We start from the raw sequence: 6,000 nt of genomic DNA on the forward strand, positions 1-6,000 counted from the left end.
TCGCTGCTGGGGACGGGGGTGCAGCCGTGGGGGTCTGTCCGCAATGCGGGGAGCAGGGGGCCTCTGTCCCCATGGGGCTGGGGGGTTCTGCCCCTATAGGATGCAGGTGTGGGGCTGTGCCAGGGGATCCTGCCCCGTTGGGTCTGGGGGATCTCGTCCCCCTTGGGGCCACGGGGGGGTCTGGTACCAGTCGGCACCGGAGGAGGATGTGGGATCCCCATTCCCATCCCCGTTCCCATCCCCATCCCCACTGGCTGTGGGGCCCAGAGACAACGGGGGCAGATCCCGAGTGGGGATTTTGGGGACTGTGGGGATGTCCCAGCCCAGCTCCAGCTCTCGCACCCCGCAATCCCATTCCCCCCGTGTGTGGGGGGGCGGTGTGCGGCCACCGCTGTGCCAGCGCCGCGGCGGTGACGTGGGTGAAGGTCGCGGAGAGACAGCCCGGCTTCGGGGAGCCCCTCATTACCCCACTAACGGTGATTAACGGGCCAATTAAATGGTGTCTGTAACTCCTCACTGCCCAGGGATGGAGCTGGGAAGCGTGGAGGGTCCCCTTCCGAGGTCGGTGGGTGCTGGGGGGGTCCCCATCCTGCCATGCCTCTGGAGGAGGAACCGGTGCAGCTGTGGGGTCGCCATCACCATCATCTCCATAGCGAGCGGTAGGGAAGGCATCTGGCACGGGGAGGGGGGTCCCCTCCATAAAGCCCCTTTATCCGCCCGCCCCACTGGAACTAACGTCCCCCCGCCGCGGGGCTGCCGCCCGGCCCCTGACCCCAGCCCCCCCGGCCAGCCCCACGGGTCACGGTGGTGGCCCGGCCGGGGGCAGAGGGCAGTGCCGCCTCCGGAGGTCACGGCTGGTGGGGGGCCAGCGGCACCGCGGGGGCTTTAATGGGGAATTCAATGAGTCGGTGGGGGGCAGGAGGCTGGCAGTGCCCCCCGCTGCACCCCTCCACCCGCTGTGAGGTAGTGGGGGCACCCAGGGCGGCCCCCCGCATTAGGGGCTTCGTTAGGGTGGCGACGTGGGGCCGTTATTAATATCGCTGTCTCGGGGGGGCCCCCTCCCCACCATCCCATCACGCATGAAATATCGGCCGGCGCCGCCGATCGCTGTTCCCATTATCTCCGACGTTACTGGGAGATAATGACAGAAAAATAAAATATCTCCTTCCCGGCTGGCGGGGATCAGCATCGGGGCTGGGGGGGGCCAGGGGCAGCTGGCGTGGGTTTCCAGCCCCCCTGCCCATCCCTGCCTGCACCCCGCTGCCCGTGCGCCCATCACCCGGTGTCTGTGTTCCTTGGGATGGGGATGGGGGGTCGGGGGGGGGTCAGGGAGACATGGAACAGGGGGACGTGTGGATGGTGAGGACCTATAGTCCTGGGCAAGGAGCCCCCCCAAAACACTGGGGTCCCCTGCGGGTCCCTGTGCCCTGCCCAGCTGTTCCCTCCGAGATGGGTGACTGTCAGCGGCTGACGGGCTGTGGGAGGGGGGGCCGTGGCCCTGGGGGGGCTCGGGGCTGGGTTGGCTCCAGAACCCGGCAGACAAAGGGCCAGGGCAGGGCTGGGGACGGGGACCCCCAGCCCCACAGCTGTGTCACCCCCCTCCTGGGCTCCAGCGCTGCCGGGGCCCGGCTCTGCCTCCCCCTCCGCTGCTGGGGGGGCCCCGGCTGCTGCTCCATCTCACCTGCCAGGGAGGGATTTAATTACCAATTAAGGGCCCTTCCATCTGCCTGAGCCCTGCCCGGGTGCTCGCGCTCCCCTTTAATTACAGCGCTGACAGACATTTCACTCAATTAGCTCCAAAGCGCGGCGTGGGGGGCAGCGTCCCCGACCCACCATCTGGGGGGGCCACGCTGCACCCCCCTGCCCCTTGCACTGTCCCCAACCATCCCCGGGGCTGTGGCACCACCCCCACCCGCAGTGTCCTTCACTGCCCCGTTCAGCCCCCCTCCCTCCATCCATCCCTGCATCCCTCTCTCCATCCTGCGCAGGATGCTCTGCTCCCCCCTCCATCCCCTCTCAGCCACTTTTTAGGGAGAAGCAGCAATCCCCAAGTTCTCCAGGGGGTGGGGAGGGCAGAGGGACTGCGGCTGGCATCAGCCCCCCCTAGACCCCCCCAGCTCTGCCTGTGCTCTCCTGCGGGCAGACGCTGCAGCTGCTTAACGGGCTCTAAATCTCCTCGTTAAAACAAAACGGAACGGGGCGACAGATGCCCCAGCGCACCCGGGGACGAATGGATCACCCGGGGGCTGGGGGCGACAGCTTCGTGCCGGGGGGGGGGAGCGCTGGAACGCGGCCCCCTACTCTCCCCAGGAGCCGCCTCGGGGGTCCCAAGCTCCTTTGGAGCCTGGTTTGGGGGGGAAAGTCGAGGCACCGAAGAGAGGAAAATCCTCGGGGTTTATTTTTGGGGAGGGATCAGGCTGGGTAAGGGGCTGTGTGCGCAGTCCGCCCCCCCATCCAGCAGGACCCATGGGTGTGATGAGTTGGGGGGGCTCCGTCAGGGGTTTATGGGAGATGGGGGGGGACTCATTGTGTGGCCAAGACCCCCAACGTGCCCTCCATGCCAGGGCATGCAGCCCCCAGCCAGTCTCTAAGGGCTGCTTGGGCCCCCCAGCCCCAGAGGATGGGGGTCCCTGGCCTCGTGCCCCCCCCCCCAGCAAAGACGCTGTGGCGAAGCGGCGCCCTTGGCCGGGCCATCCATCACCGCGACAGCCCCGGGAAAGGCGAGGAGGGGCCCCCTCCCTTGGCACCCCAACCCCTGCTGTCCCCCCCGCCCCGGGGTCTTTCTTCCCCTCCTCTTTCCCTTTCTCTTCCCTTCCTCCCCCCGGCCGAGAGACAAAACCCTCCTGACAAGACGGAGGCCAGGCCATCCATCAAGGCGGCCGCTGGAACCACCTCTCCCCCCTCTAATGAATCCCCTTCCCAACCCATCGCTGCGGCACCCCGGCACGGCCACCCTGGCACAGCCACCCCCTGCCATGGCTGTCCCTCGCCCCAGTCACCCCCATCATCTCCCCCATGGACTTGGGGTCCCAGCTGGAGTGGGGATGGAGCAAGGGGGACGGGGTGGCCTGAGAACAGGGTGACATGGGATCGGGGGGTGGCATGGGATTTGGGGGTGACATGAGTTTGGGGGTTGCATGGTTTGGGGGTGGTGTGGGTTTGGGGGGTCGCATGGTTTGGGGTTGGCATGGATTTGGGGGTGGCGTGGCCCCAGACGGGCAGGGATTTGGGGTGCAGGGTGGCACAGAGGCAAGCTGCCAGGATTTCGGGGTCTCATGGCTGTGGGTTTGGAGGTCGCATGGGGCTGGCGGTGCTGTGGGTCTGGCCAGCGGGGACATGGGGCTGGTGGCCCCCCAGCCCTGTCTTTCCCGGGAAGCCCCCTGGTCCAGTCAGTCCCTGAGTGCCCTGTCCCCCCAGGAGTGGCGGCTCGGGGCCCCCCAGCCCCGTGGTCCCCAGGGACCGAAGCCCCTTTGTGCCAGGGCCCATCCCCTGCTGCGGCGCCTTTGTCCCCGTGTCACTTGGGGGGCACCAGCTGTCATGGCCGGGACCGAGGAGCCTTCGTGCTCCTCCTCCTCCTCCTCTTTGTTCTCCACTCCCACGCTGGAGGCTGCCTGGGATGGGGAGGGAGGGGGACACTCGGAGTTCCCACCCCAAGGGGCAGCTGGGGGCACACAGCCCCCCAGTGATAAGTGCCCCCCAACCCGGGCACCCATGGGGACCAGATGGGGTCCTGGAGTGGGTTTTGGGGTGGGTTTTGTGCCCTGGCCCAAACACCCCTGACCAGGGTCCTCAGGCTTGGGGCGCCCCGGGCTGGGGATCCATGGGGCTGGGGGGGGTCCCCAGGGTGGAAAAGCACCACTTGCCCAACCCCTGCAGCCCCCCGCCACCCCCTGCCCCATCGTGCCCAGTTTTGGGGTGGAAGGGTCCTACCGAACGCTGCCCTTTGTTTCCTTGGGGCGGGTGGAAGGAGAGGGATGGGATGGGATGGGATGGGATGGGATGGGATGGGATGGGATGGGATGGGATGGGATGGGATGGGATGGGATGGGGGGCGCTTGGGTGTACGTGGGACTGTCCCCTCCTCGGGGGGGGGGTCAGCCCAGAGGAGTGAAGGGACTTTGGGGGCCCAGAGCTGGGCAGGCGGTCGCGGGGGGGCACAGAAAGGCACCAGGGGGGTCCCAGCTGCCTGGGCCCCCCCGCGGGACGCAGGCAGCTCTGCCAGCTGCTCTCCCTGCCCGGGTCTCTGGGGGGGGTCCCAGGCCGGGGCGAGACCATCCATCAACGTCTGCCCAGGGCGCCGTGCCCCCCTCCAGCCCCCTCACTGCCCCCCCCGCAGCCCCCGGGGCTCGGGAGCACCCCTGCAGCTGGGCTGGGTAGGGAGAGGGTCGCAGGGCGGGGGGGGGGGGGGGGGGGGGGCGGGGGGGGAAGGCTTTGGGGTGTCACTCGTGTTTTGGGGACACACACACACATCTTTAGGGTCCACGTGGCTGCAGGGTGCGAGGTGACCCCGGGAGGGGCTGGTGAAGGTGGGGAGGGGGTTGGGGGGGGTGCAGCTGGGGGGGGGGGGGGAAGAGGTGCATGGGGGAGAGGTCCCCGGATTGGGGAGTCCCGGGGGGCCCCAGGCTGGTGGGGAAACCGGAGTGGGGTCCCAAGGGTCGGTGTCCCACAGCAGGGGCGTCCCCAGGATTGGGTGGGGGGTCCCAAGGGAGAGGAGTCCCTATGTTGGGGGGGGGGTCGCTGGATTGGAAGGTCTCAAAGGGGAGGATTTGGGGGATCCCAGGGCGGGGGGGGGCTATGATGGGGAGGATTTCGGGAGGAGGGTCCAGGGATAGTTCTGGGCGGGGAGGGGGCGTGTCCTGAGCAGGGGGGCGTGTCCTGGGCTGGGGTCCCGGGCGCTCCCCGACGACCGCCGGCAGGTGGCGCTGCAGGATAGAGAATGCGCCGCACAGGTGGGGCGGGGCTCAGGCGGGCAGGGGCGGGGCCACGCACCATATAAGGGGCGTGTCCGGCGCGGGGCGGAGCTATGCAAATGATCCTGCCAGGGAGCGGCTGGCAAGAGCCGCGCTGCGGCCGCGGCGTTAGGGAGCGTCGCGCAAGAGGCGGTGGAGTTCCCTTGGTGGTGGGGAGTGGGATGGGGTGGGGTGGGATGGGGTGGGGTGGGGTGTGGTGGGGTGTTCCCAGTCTGGGTGTCCCAGGATGGGGAGGGTCTGTAGGGTGGGGGGTTTCCAGGAAGGGGGCGATCTCAAAGTGGAGAGGTCCCTACACTGGTGCAGCGTGAGCATGGCAGAGCAGGCTGTGCCCACCTGTGGGTGTGAGCACCACAGCTGCCCCACGCACCAGTACTCACAGGCGGGCACCGTTTGGGTGCCTGGCTGTATGTACCCATCCCCATCCCGGGCATGGCCAGGGAAAGGGTGGGGGGTCCTGTCCTCTTTGCCCAGACCCACACGGCAACTGTGGGGTGCAGCAGCCTCTTACCAGCTCCATGATCCCTGTGCTGGACCCCATTGATCTGCAGTGGCTTGAAATTATGAACCCACAGAGAGTGGGATTTAACAGAAAAACTCACAAATGTTGCTTTTTCCTCCAAAGGAAACACGTTGAAGAGCAGAACTCAGCGATGGCGCCAGCTGAGCCCCCGGAGCCCAGCCTCCATGGGTGATGTGCCCATGGGGACCCAACACAGTGATGGAGAGAGGACACTAAACTGGGGAGGAAAACCTTTATTTGTGGCCTGCTCTGGGCAGGAGCAAGCAGGAACGGTGAATCAATTCTCCTTCATTAGTGCTTAATCTTTCCCTCGATATTACTAATGCTGGGGGCGGATCTGAGACCTGGCAAAGGGCTTCTGGAGGTGGCACAGCCGGGGAGGAGCCATCTGGGGGATCCAGGCTGCGCTGCGGGGTCTGGGCTGGGGTTGGAGTGGGGGGATGCCAGGGAAGGTCACTGTGTCCTGCTGCCCGCCATCCCCTAGTGATGGGGTCCCACATTTCCAGCCAG

This window comes from Tauraco erythrolophus, chromosome 25, assembly GCF_009769465.1.
Source record: "Tauraco erythrolophus isolate bTauEry1 chromosome 25, bTauEry1.pri, whole genome shotgun sequence".
In the NCBI taxonomy this organism is placed as follows: Eukaryota; Metazoa; Chordata; class Aves; order Musophagiformes; family Musophagidae; genus Tauraco; species Tauraco erythrolophus.